Source organism: Nematolebias whitei, chromosome 14 (genome assembly GCF_014905685.2).
Source record: "Nematolebias whitei isolate Nwh7 chromosome 14, NemWhi1, whole genome shotgun sequence".
Taxonomy (NCBI): Eukaryota; Metazoa; Chordata; class Actinopteri; order Cyprinodontiformes; family Rivulidae; genus Nematolebias; species Nematolebias whitei.
The window spans coordinates 38,698,851-38,707,861 of record NC_056511.1 but is presented as its reverse complement, the minus strand read 5'-3'; positions in this window follow the sequence as shown (position 1 = coordinate 38,707,861).

Genomic DNA, 9,011 nt, shown 5'->3' with positions numbered 1-9,011 from the left:
GTGTATCTGTTCCTCCTTCCTGTTCCTCTCAAACCCAGCCGGTCGAAGCAGATGACCTCTTATCCTGAGCCTGGTTCTGCTAAAAGTTTCTTCCTCATGAGGGAGTTTTTTCTTTCCACTGTCGCCTTCATGCTTGCTCAAGATGAGTCTGTAATGGAGTTAAACTCAAAGCAGTCTGCTCCTCAGATAAATAATGTTAAATTATTATTTTTATATATGAATGTTTCTGTTCAGTGCTCTGAGACGACTTCTCTTGTGACTTGGCGCTATATAAATAAACTGGGTTGAGATTAATTAAGCTGTGTTTTATGTGAAAATTGTTTGTAATTCTGCTTGGATAATGTTAAATGGTTGAGCTTATAGGACTCTTAACATTGATTTGATCTTTCAGCATCTCATGTCTGTATCAACAGGTTAGATTTCTCTTTCTGATGGAACTCGGGCCTCCAACATACAATAAAATGCTTTTAACTTTCATGGCCTTGCACCTCGCTGCTTTTTGTTTATATGTTCTTCCATGTTTGTGGCTCTACTTCATACTTTCAGCTACGTATTTCAGCTTGTTGAGGACGCTTCAGCTATGACGTTAGACTTTTGAATACTTTTTGGATTATTTGACATGATTCACACATTTTTATAATAGAAATTCATTAAGATCTCTTAAGCTTTTTCTCTTTAAAATCCATTTCAGCGTACATGCTTCAGTTTAGCATTTAGCTATTGTTTTGCTGCTTTAGCTTTTGTGCTTTTGTTATGATAATTTTAGCTTTTAATTGCTTTTTTTTTTTACTAGTGTTAGTTTTTAGCTACTCTTTTGGTAATTTTATCTTTAGGCAACATATTTGTTTTTGCTCTTATGATAATTGTAGTTTTACGTTGTCTTTTTTTTTACTTGTGTCAGCGTTTATCTTTCGTTTGTCTAATTTTTGCTTCCATCTGCTGTTTGGATAAATTTAGCTTTTGCTCTAATTGTTTTACTTTTACCAATTTATTTTCAGCTTAATAAACAAGTTTTAGTAAAGTCATTCATCTCTCAGCTTATGTGCTGCATCTTTGCAGAAAAAGCTGTGCATTAGTTCAGATTTGGGGTTTTGGTGTTCTTTTTAAAGTCCGTCTCACTGCGCGGCACCTGACCCAGGCAGGGTGAAGTGTAACCCAGAAGTAAACTAAGAGGCTAAAAACAAGAAAATCTGTCTTAAGCCAACGCAGATCGTAGTTTCCAAAAGTAAACAGATTAGATCAATCTGTGTTTTTCTTTTCACTTGTCGTTTCAGTGTTTAGTTTGCATATGCACGTACACTCCGCTTTATGCACATTTCTAAACGAGTACAAGCAGAATTTTGGTCTGACTGGACACTTGGAAGAGTAGAGCGGGAAAAACTGCAGCCGGTATTGGCATTCAGTGTAGCCAAAAGAAAAATCTCAGTTTACATGGCTGAATGCTTGGATTTTTTTTTTTTTTTTAAGAGAAAGCACTAAAACAGCATAGGAGGAGTGCAAAACTGGTTAAATACAGTAAAGTTGGACTTAAAGTGTTGTATTATTTTTGGAAATTCAGATGATTTGTTTGCGCCATAGATTAAAATGATCCAAATGGGAGTTAGGTTTGTCACCACTTGGCTAAATACTACTGTGAAGTGACTATTTTTCCCCATGAAAACCAAAAATGCAAAACAAAAAAAGATGTAACTGAAGCCAAATAGAACTCAAATAATCACTTGATGCTCCGTGGGTTTGTAGTTTACACATTACAAAGGAAATGTCCAAAAAAAAAAGCAGTTTATGGTAGTTTATTCCCAGTTGACATCCAAACAGTTTGATGCATATCACAGGATCACACCTGCTCTACGTGTAGATCCTGCATGACTGCTCAGGTTGTTGTTCCACCTCTGACAGGTAAAAAAAAAAACATGACCACCCACGTGCCTCTAAACCTCCCTAAAGCCTACATATTTATACCTTTTAATATGCCCACATCCCAATCAAAAATAAATATATAAACTAAGCAAATGATTAGCCAACAACTTTATTCTAAACAATTATAATTAACCAAAAATACTAATATAAAAATCAAACCTAAAAATAAGCTAATTTATAAACTAAGTTCAAAGACTTAAAAAAAAATAGACAACTCCTACATACAGTAAACAATATACATTTTTATTTTTACAATTAAAACAAATCCTCTGTTGAAAGGAATATTGAAAACCCAAGATATTGTCAGGTTATTAAACGCCAATCAAGTACTCGGATCTTTTCAAGAGAGGTGGAAAGAGCACTTAAATAAGCTACTCAGGAAAAAGTACTACTATTATGTTGAAACTGTACTAAAATTACTAGTTTAAACATCTGTTCAAGTAGCAAAAAGTATCATTATAATAAGGAGAAAGTTACTTTGTTTCTTTTATGTGGTCTTTTCTGAAGGATGAGGGGACTTTAAGGCTTCCGTCCGTCTGTCCGTCCATCCATCCATCCATCCATCCATCCATCCATCCATCCATCCATCCATCCATTCATCCATCCATCCATCCATTATTCCATATTGCTGAACTTGTTCAAAACCAAACTATAGTAATAATAACCTTTATGTGACTAGCTAGGTCAGTTGAGAACCTGTTCTCATTTACAATGACGACCAGGCTATCAATATCTATAATGAGCCACAGCAGGTGGTATAAAAACTCTTACTGTATGTTATGCTCTTTATCCAACATTTTTCAGTCAGGTCATCTGGACAGTTTATTTTTTTTTTTTTTTTGGTGCTGAAACGTTTCACCTTCGATCCAGAAGGCTTCATCAGTCAAGGAAACGCACAACAAAACTGATTCTTCCACCAACTGCTTACTCCAAAGTGGAACAAACCAGTTCTGCTTGTGATAAGATGGTCTCTTTGTCACGCCCCCTCCTCCATTGCCGGTCTTCTTCCTTGTTGACAGTCTTGTCAAACTGGTTGAAAACAACAAGGAAACACAACACAGACTGTCAACAAGGAAGAGGGCCGGCAATGGAGGAGGGGGCGTACCAAAGAGACCATCTTATCACAAGCAGAACTGGTTTGTGGGAAAATAATCCATAAATATGTCACTTCGGCTTATAAGTCGCAGGTCGTGACAATTAGGCAAAAAAATAAATAAATAAATAAACTGTGACTTATACAGCGAAAAATACGGTAGTATACTGTTAGTCATGGTATGAGTTTACAGCCAATAACAGAGACTTGAACATAAAGGCCCAACCAAACATGAACAGGAAAATTACATGAAAAACCCATTTTCACACTCAGAAACATCATAAACAGACATTAACGTTACACACATAATTCCTACCCAGCATGCTTTGCAATGCTAGTGCTGACCTGTCTCTGGGACATGACTCATGCACACATTTCACACACGTTTACTTGAATACAAACAGATTTATTACTGAGAGAATATTAATGATGATGGACAGCAACTTTGTAGGTAGTTTATAAAAGTAGTTAACCACAAAGAGGATTGCCAGAGTGAGTTAATTCATTAAAGCAAACGACACAGGGCAGACGTCCGGCACACACTGAATGCATCACTCTGCTTCAGCACAGCAGAGTTCTGCTTCGCCTCTTTGGTTCTGATGAACCACTGTTCAAGTCCAGTCCAGAGAAACATTCATCTCCAAAATTACAGTCACTATTCAAATCTTTCAGCGATGGAGGACATCAGCGCACCACTTGTAAAGTTCAAAAAGTGTAAATGTATCATGGCCCACATAAGAAACAGAAAAAATTACTGATTGTCCACAGATAATGAGCTACATTTGTTGTGGTAGTAGCTGAGAGTGATCCTCGGCACATACTTCAAGTGGTAACAGATCATGAGAGATTGTGCATCGTGTCATTTACAAGATTTGACCCAAATGGTTATAACTCTCAATATTTGCAACAAAAATTAGAAGTATAGATTGTAAACATTGCTTTAAACAAGCAAGTACACAGAAGTTCTACTCAATTACAACGATATGTGTAAATGTACCGGTAACTTGTTACTTTCCACCTCAGCTTTTCAAGCTCATTTCATCTGTTCTTCATATTAGCTATGAGCTGGTAGGGATCAGGAGACATCTGGAAACTGCAGGAGAAGTGCATGTACAAAAGAAAGCAGCCATTTCCTCTGTTTTCACTGCAGCTTTTAAGTCTTTAAATCTTTTAGTAAATGACTAATTTCCTGTCTGGTACTTGTGTGTGTTCCCGTTTCCTTTAAATGTCTAAGCATGTGTTCGATGAAAACTGGCGTAATCTTACTTATGTTTGGACGTCGATGTGGTTTTGCTTTATTTCTTTCTGACTTCACTTGAAACTCCCTCTCTTACCTTCACGTGCACACACACATGCACACACTGGTTCATTTCCTGTAGCCTTGTTGCCTGGGAAACATTCAGCTATTCAAACACATTTACCCACAAACACACAACATACAAAGACCTGATACACACCCTTCTTTCTCTCTCTGGTAAGCCGAGTCCTGTTGTTTTATTTATTTATTTAAAATGTATTTACACCGGTAGTCTCATTGAGTCACGAGGACTCATTTTCAAGAGAGACCTGTTTTGGGAGCAGACGGTGGGGATTAAGGGCCTTGCTCAAGGGCCCAAAGAGGGGCAAATGAGGGTGGAGGCAGCCACCTTTTCCTCCCACATTTTGATGTTGTCGGTCCGGGGAGTTGAACCAGCAACCCTCCGATCACAGGTTAGACCTTCTCTAACCTCTGCGCCACCACTCCCCATGTTGATACTTTTATCAGCGTGTTGATATCACAACACATCTGTATCATATTACACCTTCTAATTTTGGTGTTCTGATATTTGTGAGCTGTGCTTCAGATCATCACCCTCAAAAAGACGTTTTACTTTATAACTCTGTTTAGACTGAGTTCTTTTATTTACTGAAAAGATCGTTCTTTAGATATTTTTAATTCATCACTCTGTGTTATGTGTATAACTGGATACGTGTATACTGTATTTTCCACCGTACACGTCGCTCCGTCCTATAAGTTGCATCTGTCCATATTTGTCTAATAAAGTGGAAAAATCCATAAACATTAGGGGTGCAGAAAAAAATAATTTAATAAAAATCTATATTCTTGGCCCTGGCGATTCTGAATCGATTCTATAAATTCCATAAATTGATTTTAAAAATGCGTTTAAGTTTTATTTTTTTCTGCTCCTACTCCCGAGCATACTGCATATCGCATTACGTGTCTGCTCGGCCGCCGTAGAATTGGGCCATGTAGGCCACCGTACAACAAGCTAGTTAGCCAGCTCCTTTTTATCTGAATGGAGTCTGTTAGCATGGAGGAGGGAGACGGCGTGATTCAACTTCCTCCTCGATCTTTAAAAATCATTTCAGATCCTACAATGTTCCGGGGACAGACAAAGCTTAACAAGAGCACAGTTGTTTGCAAGAAGTATGAAATAAAATTGTGGTACAGTATTTTGGAAATATGACAAAATGTGCAGAAGATGAAAGCGAAAGCAGCCGACCAGCGAACTCTGCAACAAACTTTCAGCTAATTCCCCAAAGGCTGTGAAGATTTCCCTCTCCATGTCTTGCTGTATCACAAAGGATTTACGAGCAAACATCTCAGTGGAAGACGAGGAGTTTAGGTTTATTTTTAATACGCTGGACCCAACATACGTTACATGCGCGTAGCCAGGGGGGGTTCGGGGGGTTCGAACGAACCGCCCACTTTGCCAATGAAGTCCCACCTACAACTCCCGCGAGATATAGAACTGCGAGGTGAAGACGACGTTCACTCTGTCAATTCATTAATTTCATTCATAAAAAACAATGTCTAACAAAGCAAAGTAAAAAGATGAGTTATTTTTGCAATTGAAGTAATGTTATTATTTGCGGGCTTAGTTTGCATTTATGTTGTTAGAGTTAAGGAGTGGTACTGTGCCTTTAAGAGGATGACGTCTTTCATTCTTCTTCGGTGTTTTTTTTTTTTTTTTTTGTGTATGTTCGGGCGGGACTCGGGAGTACCGAAGTGTTCGTTCGTGTCTGGGATGAGTTCTGAATAGAAGACTGGACACACACGCTATTCCCCTCTCAGTGTGTTGCTCTTTCTCCACTCACAACCGCCTATTTGGTAACACAGATTTACCTCACACAGCAGTGTTTTAACTAGCTAGCTAATTAGCTTGTTTACACATTTGAAGTTATGTGTACCACCGCCAATGAACCAATCAGAGTAGTCCTACAGGTCCACTTTTTCTTCAAACGAACCGCCCCTCATAAAATCCTGGCTACGCCTATGCGTTATTGCTTCACTTAGATTTTTTTAGTGATAAAGCAACGCCCCAACTCCACCATGAAATAAAGAATAACATGGGAGAAGCTCTGATTTAATGCTACCAGCTGCAGCTCAAAGGTAACTGTTATTTCTAGTATTATACTAAAACTTATAGACAAGTTGTACAACAAACTTGATGTAATTTGTCTTCAACAGGTGGAAGAGGCCAAATGAGACTCATCGCCTGGAGCCAGTTCTAAATGATACAATTTATGGTTTATAAATTACAGTTTAGAAGAGGTTTTGTGCAGATTTTCACAGGTTTTGAAATTTTGTTAAAGATTTACCAATTAATCAATATTAAGACTGAAGTCTGTATATTTCATATTAGGTTAAGTTTTGAAAATGGAGCAAATGTTAGAGCAGTATGGTTAAAAAAAAAACTGTGAAGTCTGTATTTTGTTTTGAGTTAAAGGTTAATGCACTATGGTAGGCTGAAGTCTGTTTACTTTTGTATTTATATATTTTGAATTATTTGTCTGTGATGATGCGGTGCAGCTGGTTTGACGGTTCCAAGCAGTGTGCAGAATGAAGATGGGGAGACTGTGGCAGGCTGATTGTGTTGTTAATAGCTGTTGAAGATTCTCAGTCATCCAGGACATGGTAAATACAAAAAAGTTCAAGAAAAAAAACAATAAAGTATAATAAATAAAGTCCATTTGTTTTTGTATTGAACTTTATAGAATTTGTCATTATAGCCACGTTTATTTATTACACAATACGGCATGCCATACTGCTACTACTACTCTGCTGTCATCTAGTGGCTGAAAGTGGAATTGTTCAAAAAACATTTTCAGTCAGAATGAATGAAAACAGTCATATCTCAGCCAAAATTTGGTTTATAAATATGGGGAAAATCCATAAATATGTCGCTTCAGCCTATAAGTCGCAGGGCATGAAAATTATGCAAAAAAAAAAACCCTGTGACGTTTATAGGGCGAAAAATATTTTTGTCTGGGGGAAGCTGGCAGGGCCTTCTACGCCTTCAGAGAAGGCCTAAGAATTTAGCACATATGAAAAGTTACATTTATATATACAGTAGTTCCTCGCTACTTCGCGGTTCATTTTTCGCTGACTCGCTCTATCCAGGTTTTTCAAAATAAGATTGGACATGACACACAATTGGATGAACCACAGTGGGTATGGAATTTTTATTTAAAATGAATTGTTTTACATTATTTAGCACCTGTGTGTAGCCCACAGCTGCAGAAAAAGCTTCCTCCTCCACCAGTGTGCAGCCGAAGCTGCAGGAGAAGCTTCTTCATGCAGCTTATATCGCCGCTCTGCAGAGGAGAAGTGGGCGTGGTCAAGACTGGTGGCAGGTAGCTGAAATCATGACATTCTGTGCTCTTTTAGAGCGTTTAGAGTTTAGGAACATTGTTTAAAATATTGTGCATAAAGTAAACTACTACTACTACTTGTATTACTGTTCCTACTTCGTGGTTTTTCAGTTATCGCGGAGCTTCAGGGTAACCCTGACAGAAGGCCTAGCTCTTATGGTCACAGTTCGCCTCAGATTTTTGTGCTATGAACCTTCTCAGACCTTCTGATGGTAGACTGTCCATCAAAATGAGATCCAAAACTTGTTGATGCTTCCAAAGGATTGCCTCTAGAATAGCCTAAATGAACGCTAGAGGAAGCTGAGTTTAAAACCTTTTTGAAGTACAATTACCACCAATCTTGTCATCATCATTTTGTATTATGGAAATTATAATATATTTTATTCAACCTTTAGTTGCATTTAACTGTCTTAAAAGAGCAATTTTTATTTTCTTTTAAGTGGAGTAGTTCTGTTTCGTCAGTATCTTACCTGCAGTAGACTGTAATCAGAGTTATTTTGTTTTTGGAGAATTGAGGAGAAATTCTCCTGGAGAAGGCAAACTAACTATGACTCAGAGCCATCAAGCTTATGTCGAACCTGGACCTCAAACAAGAGGCCGGGAGTGGACCTCTCTGTCTATTAGCTGGTGAGCAGGGTACAGAACAGCCACGATAAACGAGGGACTACTGTGCACTGAACACAAATATAAATGCAACACTTTTGTTTTTTCTCCTATTTTTCATGAGCTGAACTCACAGATCTAAGACTTTCTCTATGTACACAAAAGGGTCATCAGAAATCCAGCCATCTGGTGAGACCACCGTTTTCCTCACGCAGTGCAACACATCTCCTTCACATAGAGTTGATCAGGTTGTTGATTGTGGTCTTTGGAATGTGGGTCCACTCCTCTTCAATGGCTGTGCCAAGTTGCTGGAGATCGTCAGGAACTGGAACACGCTGCCCTATACGCTGATTCAGAGCGTCCCAAACTTGCTCAGTGGATGACGTCCGTTAAGTATGTTGGCCATGCAAGAACTGGGATGTTTTCAACTTCCAGGAGTTGTGTGCAAATGCTTGTAACATGGGCATGCATTATCATGCTGCAACATGAGGTGATGGTCGTGGATGAATGACGCAACAACGGGCCTCAGGATCTTGTCACAGTATCTCTATGCATTCAAAATGCCATTAATAAAATTAACCAGTGTTGTCCACAACATACAGTACGCCTGCCCATATCACCGCCACCATAGGCCACTCCATTCACAATGTTGACATCAGCAAACAGCTCACGCAGACAACGCTATACACACAGTCTGCCATCTGCCCTGTTCAGTGAAAACCAATCTGTGAAGAGAACACGT